We start from the raw sequence: 19655 nt of genomic DNA on the forward strand, positions 1-19655 counted from the left end.
GTAGTGCAGAAAGATAACACCAAAGAAAGGAATTGGCGTGCAAATAGAATCTGAAGGTCGCAGATGCATATTTTGGCGCTTGATGAAAGTGATTTAATCTAACATGTGGACCTCTTTTCTCAGAATAAAATGTAATTCACACACAATCTATATATAGTCAAAATGATTGGACTAATCAATCATCACAATCAGAACAAGAAAAGTTTAAATCATAACTTACACTGACATACTGTACAGCACTTCATTACAAATCAAAACAGTCATATGTCCATGCTTCATGCTTCCGTATGTCCTAAAAAGGTCGAACTAAATCAGAAATGAGTATTCTCTTGAACACAGACTTGCTTCCACTCAACATAAGTATCTCTTAGCAAATGTTCAAAGTGACAATCGTTTTCTTGCTGGCATAGCGTACCAAACATTCACTTTCGACCCGCGGTCCCTGTGCTCAAATTCATTCGTTTCATGTTATCTTTCTGCTCTGCACTTTTGCTCTGATTGTTTTTCCGCTATTTGTATATAAATCAAACCAACTTTCTTCGGCCCAGAATGATTATACAAAAGTGTTCCAAAATAAAATGACCACATGTTGCTACCAACGATTAACCTTACAAGTGGGCACGAAACAAAGAACAAACCAGCTTCTGTCCATTAATAAATTTGCAGGGGCATATTAAAAAAGGCCAGGACAAGTAACTGAAGCACTATAATTATATAGAACCTACCATTACCAACACGCCCCTACATACAACACAGCCACACATAACTACGACTATTATATTGATCCCAAGAAACGGAAAATGTGCATAAGTAAAAAACACTACAGCTTATTACAAATACACTTTAATCTAACTATGGTCTCGCCATATTTAGGATTCCACAGTGGAAAATGCTACACTCAACACCGCCATAGCCATGCCATCCAAAACACTTGACAATAGTTATGGCATGATCAAATCCCTCGTCATTTCAACATGCGTTCATACAACAAACTGAATCAGCTCGACTTCACCTATCCTGACACACACCGTCACACTGTAGTTGACCAAACTGAGTAGTAGTAGTAGTAGTAGTAGTAGTAGAGGGGATTTGGGCGCACGACAGCAAGATCTTCAGCGCCCGTTCAGTAACTAAGTGAGACGGGTGTCAAGAAAAATCCCAGAACAGGAATATAAAACCGAACAGAAAACATGGGTAACAATTGTTGGAAAACAAGTGCTCACCCACACCAAAGCGTGGGATGAAGCAGAGCGTCAGAAGTAAAATATGGACAACACAGGAAGAAAATGATAGAGGAAGCTAAAACAATGTAGCAGATGGAAGTGGCTGGCTGACCGCAAGGAAAAAAGGGGAGGAGTCAGCCACTCCGCAATACACTAAAACCTCCAGCCTAGAAGTTTAGGCCAGAGTCCAGACACATCACAAAACTTAAAAACCCTAGACACACACGTCTCATCATTAGCTAAAACAGAAGGCAGATCCCCTTCAACTTGGGCTTCTGCCCGTGCATCATGGTATTAAATGCAGTCTGTTAAAATGTGCTGGACAGAGACGTGCACACCACAAGATTCACAAAATTGGAGGATCCTCCCGCCGTAATAAAAAGCTATGTGTCAGAGGACAGTGTCCGATCCGAAGACGTGTGAGGGCCACCTTCTCCCGCCTGAGCAATCGGCAGGAGGAACGCCACGGCCGAGTGGTAGACTTTATCAACCGCAGTTTATTGGCCGTCACCGCCAGCCATTCGTCCTCCCAAACTTCATGCACTTCCTGTGGAGTGCAGCGATGACCGACTGCAAGGGAATAGGCCAAACTGAGATAACTATTGCTGCTTACCAATTGTAAACAAGGCCAATTCTGATCTGCACCTACCATTCCCTCTCACTGACTACGAGCTGCCATCTTCTCCTGGATATTGACAAGAAGACACCATCCATTACCTCAGCTCAATGATATCTGCATTACAGCTGGCCACAGCGCATACTGACTAGAGATCGGCAAAACGGTTCTTTTTAGGGATGGAATCAGAACCGTTCTCTTTCTGACATGAACTGTCTCTTTCTGATGACTCACCACTCATCATTTACTTACCAAAACAAATAAAACAAATGCCCCTTACCTTTTTAATTCAAGGACGCTATACCTGTATTTTTACTTTATTTTCACCGTTTTCGAAAGAATATTAGAGAGGGTTAATAATTTAACCCTGTGTCCTTTGTAGTTAAATCTTCCAAAAAGTCCTACATTTCTAATTTCCACAAGTTTCAACAAGTTTTCAAACGCAAAAATACTCTTCCCGAAAAACTTGACTGCTGTTTAAATCTCATCAGCAGTTTTCTCTATTGACTTCTGTATTATTTGTTGCACAACATGATGCAAAGAGCGTGCAAAACATGAAACAAATGGAACATTTAGAAGTATGGCAGCTGGCTTCATGTTGTAAGTATTACCCATTATTATGAAACTGCTTTTAAAGAAATTATATTTGATAGTAATTAACGTTACTGAATTTCCAATATTTCTGCAGTGTGCCTTTCTTTAAATTGGATCCACTCTATAGAGTGTACAACTTTAATTGAATCTTATTATCTACAAATTGTCACATGAATGCATATAGGCTACACATTTTGATTTATACATTCAATGTCTTCCCAACTGCGAATATGGACATCAGTTGTAGAATGGAATGACGACAGTAAAAAATTGTGCTGAACTGGGACTCTAACTCGGATTTCCCGCTTATCACGAGTGGTCACCATCCCAATTGGATATCCATGACTTGCGGCCAGATCCGAATCTCCATATTTCGTCAACCGTTTGTTCCTTTGGACATGTAAGACTTGTAAATTTGCGCCGAACACATTCAAAATAGTACCCATGTAAACAAAAACAGTGATCTGCTCGACATTTTACCACTCTCGGGATGTTTCAGGCTCCATTCATCTCATTCTGCACAGTTGTACAGCCAATTCCAGTTTTCAGCTGTAGTTAAGGTACATTCTCAGTTGCAACACCATACAAGACGTCCTTGAGATGGCTCCAAAAGTAAAAGTCCAAGGGGTAAGATAAGAGATACGGTTCAAAAATCGCTCTGAGCACTATGGTACTTAAAATCTAGGGGACTGATGACCTAAGATGTTAAGTCCCATAGTGCTCAGAGCCATTTTTGAACTTAAAATCTGAGGTTATCAGTCCCCTAGACTTATAACTGCTTAAAACAAACAAACCTAAGGACATCATACACACCCAAGCCCGAGGATGAGAGATATCTCCTGCATGACCTATCCATTTATAGGGATAAGCAACATTGATATACTCTCTTGCCTCTGTCCTGATATGTGCAGAGGCACTTCAGTGCTTAAGCCAGTAGTTGGTGTAACGAGTGGGACATCATGAAGCAGACCACGCAATTCATGTTCCAAAAACTTTCAATATACTCTGCCAGCCAGCTGCTGTGCAATAACTTGCGGTCTGATTAACTAGTTTTCCTCTGAACCAAAGCAAATACTTACTGCAAAACGGTGGCTACATTCCCTTAAACGACTGTCCACAGCTGTGGAAATCTGATGTTTCAGTGCTCTTTTCTTTGGAAACATTTCCAAGTACCAATGTCTTGCTGCTCGTGCATTGCCTTTTAATGCACCATGAAGGATGTGCATATCTACATATTCACCATTTCAGTATGCCATCATACCACATGCAACAACTGCGGTCTATGAATTATTGACAACATGAATGTACGTAATATGTGTGATGCCGCTATATTACAATAGCGTCATAGAGTAGAACGAACCACACAGTCAAGGCATCTCGTGTCAGAATCCAATGAGCAGTGTAGAAGGGTCTACAAAGCAACATCAGTAGATATACAGGCGAATGCAACACACCAAAAGCTTGTACCGTTCCATGATGTAATGCCTGCCACAAATGAAATTATGCATCGTAACTCGGAAATAAACCGATTTCAGAAAAAACTTCATTATTTTACTCTTACTTTGATTCATACATTACACTTTCAACGTGTGTACACTTACTTTTTAGTCACTATATGCTGTCTATATACATATAGAATATATAAATGTTTGCATGTTTGTGTGTGTGTGTGATATTTTTATTTGGGTGGGGGGAGGGGAGAGGGAGGATGGTGTCTGCTCTTTTGGACATGTTTGAAAGAACACCCCCCACCCCACCATACACACACACACACACACACACACACACACAAGGATACACACCATGCCTCATGTCTTACAGGGATTAGAAACTAGATGTAAGGGGTAGGTAGATGCTATGTCAGCAGTGTGCAACAGGCTGGAAATTTTGGTCAGGTGGGCAGCATGCTCAGATGGTTGAGACAGTTAAGGTGACTGCTCGTGATATGTGGAAAATCCAGGTTCGAATCTCAGTCTGACACAAATTTTCACCTCTTAACACTAATTCATTTCAGTGCCCAAATTTGCATTATGCTCTGCAGATGCTTTGAAAGGCCACAAATGAAGAAACTGTAATACTGAAATTAAAACAAAACTTGCAAAAATTGAATTTAATATTACAGAAAAAAATTATAGAATCTCTAAACCCGCAGTACAATAACTTAATAATTTTATTTAAAGTGGATTTATAGCATCGATAGATTCACTTATGTGTTTTTGTAAACAAAGTGAGTAACAAAGTAAATCAGTATCTGGTTGTGAACAAAACAACAGTGATAGGCTGGAAACAGATTGAGACTCGCTTTGATTTCCTACATTGAGAGATTCTTCTCAACTGGAAGCAGACAGCAATGAGGACATCTTGCGAGAAAGATTTTCTCGAATTTACACAGAAGAATCATCAGCTGATTCCGATATTGGTGGGATTCCTGCCCCACACCGATCCAGTGGTACTACTGGATACTTGAACTTACGGCATGTATTCAGGTTTGACGTGGAGCATAAGAACAGGACGGTATTGCTCCTAGTAATAGCATTTCTTTTTTTATCCAGTTTCCTAAAATGGTACTATATATCACTTGAAACCCTTCTACGTGAATGCAACATGGTTGTGTTGTGTCCTGCAGCCTCGAAAAATATTTTATGTGAAAAAATTAAAGTACTAGGTCATCAAAAAGTCAGTATAAATTTGAAAACTGAATAAAACACGGAATAATGTAGATAGAGAGGTACAAGTTGACACATGCTTGTAATGACACGGGGGTTTATTAGAACAAACAAAATACAAAATTTCAAAAAATGTCCGACAGATGGCGCTTCATCTGATCAGAATAGCAATAATTAGCATACCAAAGTAAGACAAAGCAATGCTGTTCTACACAGGAAATGCTCAATATGTCCACCATCATTCCTCAACAATAGCTGTAGTCTAGGAATAATGTTGTGAAGAGCATTGTAAACCATGTCTGGAGTCATGGTGAGGCATTGGCGTCGGATGTTGTCTTTCAGCATCCCTAGAGATGTCTGTCGATTACGGTGCACTTGCTACGTCAGGTAACCCCATAGCAAATAATCGCACGGAGTGAGGTCTGGAGACCTGGGAGGCCAAGCATGACGAAAGTGGCGGCTGAGCACACGATCATTACCAAACGACGCGCGAGAGATCTTTCACGCGTCTAGCAATATGGGGTGGAGCGCCATCCTGCATAAACATCGTACATTCCAGCAGGTGTTTATCAGCCAGGCTAGGAATGATGCGATTCTGTAACATATTGGCATGCCTCTCACCCGTCACAGTAGCAGTTTTGCTGTCCAGCGCCATCTGTCGGACATTTTGTGAACTTTTCTTCTCTAATAAACCCCATGTCATTCCCAGCATGTGTGTCAATTTTTACCTCTCTATCTACATTATTCCGTTGTTTATTAAGTTTTCAAATTTATACTGATTTTTGATCACCCAGTACTAGCTATGATGATACACTTGTTAAACAGTAGCACTGAAAATGTGAACAAATGCATAATCAGTGTATGTGCACTATTGTATATGCAAACTTTAACAATGTAATAACATATCTTACGATGAACAATATCCACGTAGTGCTGAACTTAAATGGAGGTTCGTGAGTCAAAGGTTCGGTCTGAACTACAAGCTGAATCAGTGAACGAGACAAGAACAGTGAGAGCTAAATCAGTGAGTGAGCCAAGAGTGTAAACAGCAGGGTTATCCATGAGTCACCTTGTGATGAACTCTGTGAGGAGTCAGGAGCAACAGGCAGATACCAGGATCTGAATAAGTGAGCCAAGAGCACAGTGACTCATTAGTCACCTGCTCTCTGTTCCGCACTGAATTGGGAGCTTTAGGGTAGTTAATCACTTCTGTTCCGTAGAGCACCATCTTTCAAGGTGAAGCACTGAGTGGGCTGGCAGCTCCAAGTATCCTGTCTTTTCAAATAAAATAAGAGGAAGTGCTTTTGTGGTAATGAAGTGTTCTAAAGGACTGACGAAGTATATAAGCATGTATACAACATATTCTGTATAGAGAATTTTTTGCATCGTAGTCTATATCATTGTGACTAAGTCAGCATGCTGGGTGGGATGTTGTTTCAGCAACCTGCCCTGGAATCTACGTTCTGGAAACTGATATTGTTGGAGAGACTTTTTGGATCTAAAGAGCTACCACTTATTTTTTCCAAGTCACCAGTCACTTAGTCTGCGTAAGGATCTAAGTCTTTGAATCAGTTTGGGAGTGGCTTCCACATCTCTTGTGCTGACTGCTGCAGTACACTGTGCCCATTTTCATGCTGTTGGCAGTTCCACAGTGCTTGCTCTCCAGCAGAGTTTGTTTTGCTTGATGGCCACTCATGAGCTCCATTCACAGTGCACCTGTGTAGAACGACTGCCGACCACTGATGCAAACACAAGTTCAGCCAGCTCGCCAACAAGGACCATTTGCCACCCTACAGCTAGTCTGTCACTGCCCACAGTGACTTCTGGCACTGGCTTAAAATGATGTGGCTGATCCCACTCCTTACTAGTGACTCTCGCGTCTACTAGTGACTGCTCTCCTTAGTAATTCTGCGGACCACCCACGCTGTGGCCAGCGTGCCATACTAGGCCCCCAGTGCCAACCCGAATTTGTTAGCCATTACTCATTGCTTCCTCCGATGCTGGCTCAAGTAAACACCGTCGCTTCTTGTCAGTACTACAGGCTGCCCGCCACTGCGTTATGCCACCTCCCAATAGAGCTGTCACTGCGTCCTCGCCGCCACACACACGTCCTCGCACCTGGCCCATGGTGGCACTACCAGCAGGGCGAGTGGGAATAGAATTGTGTCAGGAAATTACAATATCGCAGCACAAGTCTCGTATAATTTAAGAAAGAAATTATCGGTTTTAGCAGTCACAGTCCACCGTCAGATCATAAAAAGGAAGCGGTACTTCAATTCAAAACAATGAGAAAACCAAATTGTCAATGGTGTACAAGAAGCTGTTCCCCATCACACACATTAAAATGCACAAGAGGACTGCAGCATATGAAACACGTATCATAACAGCTGTGCACAATAGCAGTACAGCCTTTCCATACTTCGCAAACTTCTAAGAAGCAACTGAAACACACATGACAAAGAATGGCCAGAAATGTCTTTTCCTGTAATCGGAAATTTTGCTTTCTCAGGATGACAGTCTCTATATATCTTATTTACACTTGACGAAATTTGAAACGAAATAATGCACAGTTTTTTTCATCCCTCACGTAAACGCAGTGACGATTTCGGTGTGATCTTTGCACAGAATCAAGCAGCTTCCATTGTAGGGTCGAAGCTCTATATGTTCCACAGATCTACGTTAATCTACATTCTCGACATCTTGCAGCTAACACTTCCAGCCAGCAATTTACATCCCTAGTGTTTCAATTATATGCTGATGACCTTCTTTGCAGTTTATTTAAGTTGGCAAACCTCGCATTTACGTGGCAAAATTCGCATTTAAACGCCTATTGTTTCAACAACGTTACACATCTATCGGAAGAACTGTATCCGTGACACCACACGCAGGCACAAACACACACACACACACACACACACACACACACACACACACACGCAGGCGCGTGTGCCTGCTACGTACGCAAGCACGCACAGTGCAACAATATTATCAGCAGGAAATCTGGAACATCAACACTAGGGAAAATGAAAATAAAAGAATTGAAACTCATTAGCAAATTTAATGCTGCCGAATGTTTTGTGATCTACGGTGATACAAAACTATGAGCCCCGGTGATGCAGAGCGCTGTATGTGAAAATTCTAACTGCCAAGCCTAATTAACTCCCAACTACTCCAGGGCTGAAAGTGCCCTTTCATTTTATGTGAAGTATAACGACTCTGTGTGTGGAAACTTTCGGAACGCGATAACGGAATTACAGCAACTTCAGTTATAGAATGACTTCTGGAAACGCGCTCTTGAAACCTCGCCAACGGAAATCTCTTTCTGCAGCAATGAGAGCCTATGGAATTAATTTCGCAGGTAGTAGTACCCTTCACAATTCAGATGCTCCTGATAACACTGGCACAGCACATATTCGAAACATTTGCGATTTCTAGGTTTTATTCGACTATGCTCTGAGAAATGTTCACATGTTTCGTTCTGCTGGACTGTGCAAAACCGAACACTTGCAGTTGAGTAACTCATTTGTGTACGTCACTCAGTAAGTAAGAGGAACAATACATAATTTGTTGTTAATTTGTCCAACCATTCTTCCTCAGTCGATAATTTAATCCCTTTATGTTGTTTACAGGGTGTTCGAAAATTCCCGTTACAAAGTTGCAGGACTTGTACAGGGGAGAGAGCACATAATATTTTGGATAGGAACTCACGTCCGGAAACATACCGTTTCTGTTTTACGACGGTTTCAATTCAGATGTTTCATTGATCCTCTTCTACTTGAGGAACAGTACAATTATTAGGTAATAATTCGAAAGCAAACATAATGAAACGTCGAGTTATCAATTAATCGTAATTTTTTATATTACTACTTAAGTATTACGTATTTACATGATTCAGAAAAAAAGGTATGCATTACAACAGCGGCCCGCCGTGGCGACCACCAACGTTGTTACAGACACTGTACCTACGAAGCATGTTCTGGTACACACCTACATCCCACCTGGTGTCTCTTCAGTGTAGCGGCCAGAACTCGTGCCAGTAGATCCTCCTGTCTTTACAGGAGTCTCGTAAATTAAACTTTGCATACTACCTTCCCCATACTCTCCACCATATTGCATAGCAGGACAAACGACTCTGCGATGTTTCTCATTCCCTCAGCAGATGTGGAAGCGGTACACATCTGAACTTAACACGAGTTCTATTCAGGATATTATGTACTGATTCCCCTCTAAAAGTCCTAAAGGTTTGCAACAGGAATTTTAGAACACCCACTATAAGAATAAATACACTACTGGCCATTACAATTGCTACACCGAGAAGAAATGCAGATGATAAACGGGTTTTCATTGCACAAATACATTATACTAGAACTGACATGTGATTACATTTCACGCAATTCGGGTGCATACATACTGAGAAATCAGTACCTTGATACGCCTGGGAATTGAGTCAAACAGAGCTTGGATGGCTTCAACACGATACCACACCTGATCAAGAGTAGTGACTGGCGTGTTGGACGAGCCAGTTGCTCGGCCTGACCATACGTTTTCAATTGGTGAGAGACTTGGAGAATGTGCTGGCCAGGGCAGCAGTCGTACATTTTCTCTATCCAGAAAGGCCCGTGCAGGACCTGCAACATGCGGTCGTGCATTATCCTGCTGAAAAGCAGGGTTTCGCAGGGATCGAATGAAGGGTAGGGCGACGGGTCGTAACACATTTGAAATATAACGTCCAGTGTTCAAAGCGCCGTCAATGCGAAGAAGAGGTGACCGAGACGTATAACTAATGGCACCCCATACCATCACGCCGGGTGATACGCCAGTATGGTGATGACGAATACACGCTTCCAATGTGCGTTCACCGCGATGTCGTAAAACACGGATGCGATAATCATGATGCCGTAAACAGAACGTGGATTCATCCGAAAAAATGACGTTTTGCCATTCGTGCACCCAGGTTCGTCGTTCAGTACACCATCGCAGGTGTTCCTGTCTGCGATGCAGCGTCAAGGGTAAACGCAGCCATGGTCTCCGAGCTGACCGTAATAAGCTGCTGCAAACGTCGTCGAACTGTTCGTGCAGATGGTTGTTGTGTTGCAAACGTCCCCATTGTTGACTCAGGGATCGAGACGTGGTTGCACGATCCGTTACAGCCATATTGATAAAATGCCTGTCATTTCGACTGCTAGTGATACGAGGCTGTTGGTATCTAACACGGTGTTCCTTATTACCCTCCTGAACCCACCGATTCCATATTCTGCTAACAGTCATTGGATCTGTACCAACGCGAGCAGCAGTGTCGCGATACGGTGAACTGCAATAGCGATAGGCTACAATCCGACCTTTATCAATGTCGGAAACGTGATGGTACGCATTTCCCCTCCTTACATGAGGATAACAACAACGTTTCACCAGGCAACGCCGGCCAACTGTTGTTTGTGTAGGAGAAACCGGTTGGAAACTTTCCTCATGTCTGCACTTTGTAAGTGTCGCCAGCCGCGCCAATATTGTGTGAATGCTCTGAAAAGCTAATCATTTGCATATCATAGCATCTTCTTCCTGTCGGTTAAATTTCGCGTCTGTAGCACGTCCTCTTCGTGGTGTAGCACTTTTAATGACCAGTAGTGTAATATTCGTTTTATGCAATTGAAGTTTTATTATTTTTACCAAAAATGTTTCACCTGTGTCAGGCTTCTTCAGTGGTATTTATATCTTATATGCTCTTGGCTAAATGCTGTTGTCAGTCATCTAGTGCTTACACGTATAAAGGTAGGAGAGATAAAAAACGACTGAAGACGCCTAATACCGTCATATGGAACATATTTTATACAATAAATAATAATAAAAGTTTTAAAAGCCAGTTAATCATATAACCAAATACGCCTACAAAAAGAAATCAGTGTCCATTAACGCCAATGAAGGCGAGACCTAATCGATAAATTAGAAACAAGAGAAAGACAGAACTGAAAGGAAATTACAGGTCGAGTCAAGAAAATCACGAACCCTATTCACTTGTAGTACAGGTCACAGGCATCATTTATAGGGAGAGTGTTATTTTCTGCAGCCTCATTGCATTTATGAGATTGGATTGGATTGTTTGGGGGCAAGAGACCAAACAGCTAGATCATCGGTCTCATCGGATTAGGGAAGGACGGGGAAGGAAGTCGGCCGTGCCCTTTCAAAGGAACCATCCCGGCATTTGCCTGGAGTGATTTAGGGAAATCACGGAAAACCTAAATCAGGATGGCCGGACGCAGAATTGAACCGTCGTCCTCCCGAATGCGAGTCCAGTGTGCTAACCACTGCGCCACCTCGCTCGGTGCATTTATGAGACCTACGACCTTAATCAGTCAGCCGTTCTACGATTTTCTGAAGAGAAAACAAAGGAGCCGTGGTAGAGAAAGACCCGCAAAAAATAAGGATAACAAGAGGATACCCAACGACACACTATGATCAAGAAAAACTACAAGAAATGCAAGAAATGAAAAAGACTAAAAACTGGAAAAAAGTGTGTAGGAGCGAGAAGGAGCAACATAGAATACAAATGTGGGAATACTGGACTTCAGTTAAGATCCAAGCACAATGATCTGTAAAGTTGAATAGCGTGGTTCGTAGAAGGCCAATAATAGATGTAGAGAAAAAAAACACTTTCAAAAGACAAAGAATACTTATTCTACGAGGTAAACAGCATTTTTACAGTGTGTCCTGCAGGCACTGGATAAAACGCTTGTATGTATAGAAACATTATTTCACAGTTCACAAGAAGTATATAGCACATGTCTTGATCACAAAGTTTATGTCAATGAGTCCACGAACTGTTTGTGTAAAACAGATGTAAGTAATCACCGTGCCCAAAACAGGCTCTGTGAAAGAGGGTTAATTTGTGTTTTAGTACACAAGAATTGACGAAAAGTAGCACTTATTAAGTATGCCTAGTGTAACCCAACAACGCGAATGTATAAATCCAGTAGAGATATAGCTACCTAACCAACTTCATTGTTTGGTTATACAGTATCCTCATAAAGCCTTCATTAAAAATTTGGAGGAATTCATAGAAAAGCTACGTAGGTACGCTATGTGTATTTTTGAACACCAGTTCAAGTTTCCACAGCTGGTTGACGCTGAAGTCGCGTGAGAAATTCAAACACCCAGGATTTCACATCGTGAGAAATTCAAAACTTGGAGAGTAATTAAAAAATTGATGAAAAATCAAAATAGGTCTACTGATCCGCGTATAAAATGACAGGACATTTAGAAACTAGTTGTAAATGTAATATTCAAAGACACTGGACGATGGGAAATTTGAAAAAAATCATAGATAACTTTGTTGTGAAACTTAAAGTTGGTTGTAATTTTAAAAATAGCAAGCGCAGGAAATAGCCCTATTGTCTTAGTGACAAATTAAAAAACCCCTCCACTCCTCTTTCCACCTAATCACAGTGAAGTACAGAAATGGGCTGTCAGTCAGAATATAGTTTCCATAAATAGATTTAAACAAACCTAATATGGTGTATATGGCTCAGTTGTGCCTTATGTTTCCAACCAATCACAGGGAAGTATTAAAATGGAGCATTCAGTCAGAATGCAGTTTCAAGAAATAGACTCTAAAAATAATTTAACTAACTCAATTGTACTTTATACCGCCGCAAATGCTCCCTTCTCCCCAACCACACAAAGAGCAGTATTAAAAAATGATGTACTGAAAGTACACCAAGTTGCATTATTTCTCTGACGTCTACATAAAACTGTGTAAAAACACACTCTGTATAATGTACCACCTCCCTCTCCTCTCCTTCACTCAGAACCTAATATTTTAGCCGTCATTAAAATGAAAGCCAATTACAGTGTAGCCCCATCTTGGCTTACAAAAAGACGTCTGAACTATTTATGGAAAAAACTTACGTTTCATATAATTCTGTCTAAAATACCTGAACTGCGTAAAAAAGCTGTCAACTATGTTTTTATTGTTGATTATAAAATATCGTTTATGGACTGGCTCAACAGTCACATTTTTAATTGCTTTGGAAGCCGCATAGCATTCATACTGGAACAATGTAATTGGTATAAAACACATTATCTGTAAATAGTTAAAAACCAGCATTTACTTGGGCTATGCAATCAATGAATTAGTAATACGCAGTTGCTCAGCATGAGTTTTAGTTTAATTATTTCGCAAAAGTCCAACAACGCGAGATAAGATAAACTACTTATTTATGGCCCCTGTAGCTTGTCTTCGCCAACAGATTGCAGTGTTCGAAGTTCTATCTAAATACAGTGATTGGTGTAAGACGTAACATAGGCTCCAGTTAATTATTTACCATGTCTATAATGCGTATCACATATCAAAATAGTCTAAAGTGTCTGCAACAAGGAAAAAAGTTCCTGTGTTTGCATCAAGTACTAAAATATTCACATTAAGTATCATGATGTCATTTAAGATACATATTTGTGCCTAAAATATCGCTGTGGCCTATTGCGGCAGGGCTGGGTTTGTCAACGTTGCTCGTTCGTACAGTCTCTCATTAATTGTCCACTTACCTCAGTACGGCTTCTTTACGACGTCCCTTCACTCTGCAGTAGTAGATACTCACTAGACCGAGTAAAGCAGCGTTGATGAAACCACGACCTAATACCTACCACACAGGGGCCGTGTAACTCAAGCTGCGAATCAGTTACTGTAAGTTCATTTTAAAAGATTTCGGGTGCTGGGAAAATGCAGTTTACCTGCAGTAAGCCTTCGCAAATTTTAATGAACTGTTTTTATCCATAAGGAAGCACATAAATTTTATATCAAGTTCGAATTTATTATTTTAACTGCTCTCCTATTCCCATCTCAGTCTGTACAAAATGTTCTCACACTAAAAAAAGCAGCCAGAATATATACCAGTCCGACCCGATTAATGTTAAATCTGACTGTCACTGACAGACTACTATGGCGAGTTGAACATTCGGTCAAACCAGTGGTCTTCAATGTCTGAAGTGCTCGCGCATGTATTCCATAAAGTATACGGAATATGCCACGCGAAATTTCACTAAGACCGAAATATCACACGCTCATACTACATCAGTTAATCAAATTGTCCTCAAAATGTTATTAACTTTAATTGTCTGAGTCACGACTCTTCCTAACAGCAATTAACTCAACAGTTCTTCGTTTTACAAGTTATTTTTTCAACGACATTTTGCATGATGTTTCACATACGAAGGTTGGCGAGCGACTCTCTCGATGCCACCCCACTCTCTGCCTATCTAACTTTCTGAGCACGGAAACAGCTTAATTCTGACTGGCTAATGGTCTCAATGACCAATCAGAGTGATCCTTCTAGATCATTCTCGCGGCAAAACGTGCCTGAGCCACTCACTAATCAGAAAATCATCTACGTCATTCCAATACCAATTTCTAATTTAATATTTAATAAAATAGATCGAAATACAAAATAATCTTTAAATTAACTTGAAAACTTATTCCTCTTCTAACTTACATTCTGGCTGCTCTCTTACAAAAGCAAACACACATCGACATACGTCGTCAGCATCGTGGTTGCATCACAATTTTTCCACGATTCAATTTTATGAGGTTATACATAAAACAATACTAAGTTTTAACGTATGTCCCACAGACACTCTCTCATTCATTTCCATGTATATACACAAGAAAATAATAAGCTGATAATAACTTCGAATGATTTTTACACTACGAAATTGCAGTGTAATTAATGTTCTGAAAAGAAAAATTCCAATTAAGTCGTTTTATATAAGAAGAATTCTGGTATAACTTTAGATGATAATAAAGACAAACTGCTATTGTTCCTAACTGAGTTTTGAAACATAAGTGTCGGTTTTTGGACATTTAAGTAATTTTCTCAATCTTCTGAACTAAATGACATAAAAATCTGAAATTTTGACAAGATTCTTTTCGTAATAGTAAAAGATGGTATACCAAGTTTGAACAAAATCGGTTGAGACTTATTATGGTTTATTTAGGTTCGTAAGGGGTATGAACTTACGTTCCTACTAGATGTTACTGGAGACCGTTCTCATGTCGGATAGCGTCAGCTGCGCTGTGAGTCATAGCACAGAAGCAATCCTGCAGTCACCGTGAGACACGCCTGCGTGCTGTACTGTACTGAATGTTATCCCATGATAACTTGCTACGTTACACTATTTTCAAATAAAGCGCCTCAATGCTATCTTTAAGCCAAGCAATAATAAATAAGACACTGTTGAAGTTCTAAAAGATCGAAATTAACCAGACCAGTCTTGTGACTGCAGAAAATTGAAGTTCTCTCAAATACTAGGCAAGTACACATAAATATCGCTCAAATTAAGTGTCCCAACATTTAAAGTTAAGTGCAAAAGATCGAAACTAATGTGATCAGAATCAAATATTAGGCTTAAGTGTTACAACGGTATCTAAATACTTAAAGGATCTCCACTCTGCTTCTGCGTACTGTAATTATGAAGCTTATTTTTCAGTACTGTTTCACCATTAATTTAGAACAAGGACGAAGTTAATGATCTACTGGAAAACTTATAATCGATGGCATGTATTAGAAACTATTTAACAGACTGCTCCAGTCGCAACTACATCTGTCCAAAGCTGTACTCAGGTAAACCAACATCTAATAAAAACGCCACCACAGCGTTATATGACATAAACTGCAGAACGACTTGCTTCGTTTATACACACGACCAAAGACGGCAACATAGACGTACCATCTCAAAAGACAATGACAAAGTCGATAACTCGAAAATCAACAAAATTATTGTATCATTTCAACATACATAACTTAGATAGATTCTTGATAGGCCTTCCCTGGCGAGGAGAGGTGTTATTGGTCTTCTGACTGATTTGATGCGGCTCGCCAAGAAATTCCTCTTCTGCGCCAATCTTTTCATCTCAGAGTAGCACTTGCAACCTGTGTCGTCAATTATCGGCAGGAGGCATTCTATCTCTATCTTCCCCTATAGGTTTTACCTTATCAGCTCCCTCTACTACCACGCATGTTATACCATGATGTCTTAACAAATGTCGTCTCAGCCAGTCCCTGTCAGTGTTTTCCAGATATTCCTTTGCTACCGATTCTGCGGAGAAACCCCTTATTTCTTAAATTATTAATCACCCTAATTTCCAACATTCGTCTATAGCACCACATCTCAAAAGCTTCTATTTTGCTATGTTCCGGTTTTCTCACAGTCTGCATCTCACTACCATACAATTCCTTGCTACAAACGAACGTTTCCAAGTAAATCAAAGAGGCACAAACGCATGGATTAATGGACGGTCGGTAACTGACTCGACTCATGCCTCAAATGGGTTCCCGAATCAGTACAGATTCTAAAACATACACACAGAAAATACAATGAATTTACGTAACCAAAATAGTACAAAGGCCCCCGACCATGACGGCGGAAATGAGGGCAGAAGACAGTCCATTTGATCCACAATTAATACTTAACAGTGTAAAATTTACGTAAATAAATAAATTACAAAATAAACATGGGCCTTTGAAACTCAACTGACATTGTAAAATATAAAAGGTGCTTAAACCCGAAGAGCGCACGCACCTGTAGTGTTGGTAAAGATCAAGATTAACAGTCAATAAAATTGTAACGGTACTTCAACCTAAACAAGACAGGCACTAATTGCTGAAGTTAGGATGAAGGTAATTAAAAAAAATGAAGATAGCTAAATTTCTTAAATGTACACGTCGGTGGTGCGTGTAAAATCATTTTTTTTTTTTTTTTTCACAAGTAGAGCGCGATAACCTGTAATCGAATAGATGTTCAGTTCATGCACGTCCTTATTACCGGGACACTGGTACACGTTAAGGAATTCAGTCAAAACAATGTACAGCATAAAAGTCAAATAAGTTTGTGGCAAGAACATCAAACTAAATTTAGTAACAAAGCACTGTTTTTCTTTCACATACTGCTGAGGGCCCCTAATTGCTCATAAAAGTGGTGCTCACCGTTTTTCCTGCGTCAGGCCTAAAAGAATTAAAGGCGGCCTTAGGAGCCACGTGCACCGACGAAGGCAGCAGGCAACAGGCCTAGTCGAACTCCGAAGTGCCGCACGCCACTGCACAGGTGGGGGGAAACGACGGCTCCTCATTACGCGTTGATGTTGGCATATCCGCCATCCAAATTTGGCGAACGGTCCTCCACGGCTTGCAAGCTCAGGCTCAGGGGTTCGAAGTTCCTCTCATGCAAACAGTCAATCTCCAACATAAACACATCAAGTGTGACCTGCGCACGCGCTTAAATCTCGCTAGATGCGGCACGAGGGCGCTACCTACAGAAACACCTGGTAAATCGTTGGTAGGTAATGCAGCTTAAACAGAAAGGTGTCGACGTACATTAAATTTCATGCGTGCAGTCATATAAATTACACTTCTTCTTCTAATATTTCGGCCAGATGCCGCTCTACCACCTTCAGACTCGTCCGAGCTCGTGGCCTAGGAACGAGCGTTGCTGCCTCTGGATCACGGGATCCCGGCTTCGATTCCCGGCAGGGTTGGGGATTTTCGGGGACTGGGTGTTTGTATTGTCCTCAACATTTCATCATCATCTATGACGGTGGCTAGATTGGAATGGAAAAAAGAAATGGACTGTGTAAAAATTGGTACTTTGTACAAGTGCTGACGACTGCGCAGTTGAGTGACCCACAAACCAAACAACATCATCGAACCTTCAGGCCGAGCCGAAAGACCGACGTTACAGCACTCACTCCATCCATTTCAACTAGCGGACAGCGCCACTGGGCATGTGGCCCCAGATACACAGGTGCCAGAGACGTTGATCGGCGGCAAAGAAGTACTCAGATGCATGAATTAGTTCTATCGGTATGCGGTAGTTCCACGCGGAGACCCTATATGTATCACTGTGGGCTGCACTGAAGCACGGTCTTTGCAAGTTTATTTAATGACTTATCTAAGATGAAACCGAATTTTCGTTAAATTCGCCGCCAAATGAATTTCAACCAATCCTTTCACTACTGAGTCCTAAAAAGATGAAGCCGATGCTAGAATTTAGACGTTTGCGTGTATGAATACAAGCACACAAGGAAGTAATATATCTGCTGCAGAGAGGGCTACACCACGTAAGCTTTACCAATATACCCAGCCGGCCGCGGTGATCTCGCGGTTCTAGGCGCGCAGTCCGGAACCGTGCGACTGCTACGGTCGCAGATTCGAATCCTGCCTCGGGCATGGATGTGTGTGATGTCCTTAGGTTAGTTAGGTTTAAGTAGTTCTAAGTTCTAGGGGACTAATGACCACAACAGTTGAGTCCCATAGTGCTCAGAGCCATTTGAACCAGTATACCCAGACGGTAGTTCTTCCGCCTGATAAAGGTAATGCCACTATTTCAACGTTTCGTGACGACTAGCGAAACAAAATATACAGTTTAATAATAGCACATATCTGAAGACCAGTAAAGACCACTCTAACCAAATGGTAAGGAAGACTGCTTCGCTTCTGAAGGCCTCCCCATTTCCGCAATAGTTTGTGTGGTGACTGAAACCAAGTCGTGCAGCTCCTCCGAGGCCTGAGGGACTTCCAAACATCAACAAGAAAGATGTTCTTATGCGTACAATAGAGAGTAACAGTGACTCTCAAAATGTGACTGTGCCAAATAATTAGCACTGTTATAAAACCTCTTATAGGAAAATCTGCTCATCACATGACTCGTTCCACATCGTGACGATTTATCGTACAATATGATGCTTGGAACATGAAAGTAACTAACTATCTGCTAGCTTCAAGTCACAGTGTTTTAGAGATGTGTTGACAATACGTTCGTATTGCGGCCCCATTGTGAAGACAAGTAACAATAATTTTTAAACCATTTGACTTCAGTTCATGAACAAATCCATTTCACAATGTAAATCTAAAAGGAGGGATACCTTGCATTTTTGGATGTTTTGGCTCGACGCAAAGACGATGGCACCTTGGGACATGCAGTATATCGTAAAGTGACGCAAACGTATTTATATTTAAGTGCAAATAGCTGGCACTACGCTTAATTGACGATGAGTGTTCTCAAAACTTTGGGTCAGCATCATTACTGACGAGATCAGTCTGAAGGATGAACTTGTACACTTAAAGAAAGTACTTGAATCCGACATGTACTCTCCACACCATATGCATAGGGCGTTATGAATGCAATCAAATTTGGGCATAAGAAATGCAGAAGAAGACATAGAAAGAATTAAATCCTTGGCTTTGCTGCCACAAGGCTACAGTAAAAGTGAGTTTTCGCCTTTCACCGAAGAAAGCAGAACTCTTGGGTTCCGTTAAAGATGATGTGATACCCTGGAAGACTGGAGTGTACAAAATACATTGTGAGTGTGGCCTTTCATACGTTGGACAGACGACTCGTACAGTCTTCGAAAGATGCGCGGAATACCGTAGCTGCACCCGGATCTTATAGCCTAATATATGGGTTGTGGAAGAGAACCGCATAGATATTGGTCATTCTGTGTTATACTTAACTCTGAAATTGTGGCGTCGACCTCACCTTTTGGGAATCTAAAGTGAAAGAAGCGGCTAAAATTCA

Source organism: Schistocerca gregaria, chromosome 1 (assembly GCF_023897955.1).
Source record: "Schistocerca gregaria isolate iqSchGreg1 chromosome 1, iqSchGreg1.2, whole genome shotgun sequence".
Classification (NCBI taxonomy): Eukaryota; Metazoa; Arthropoda; class Insecta; order Orthoptera; family Acrididae; genus Schistocerca; species Schistocerca gregaria.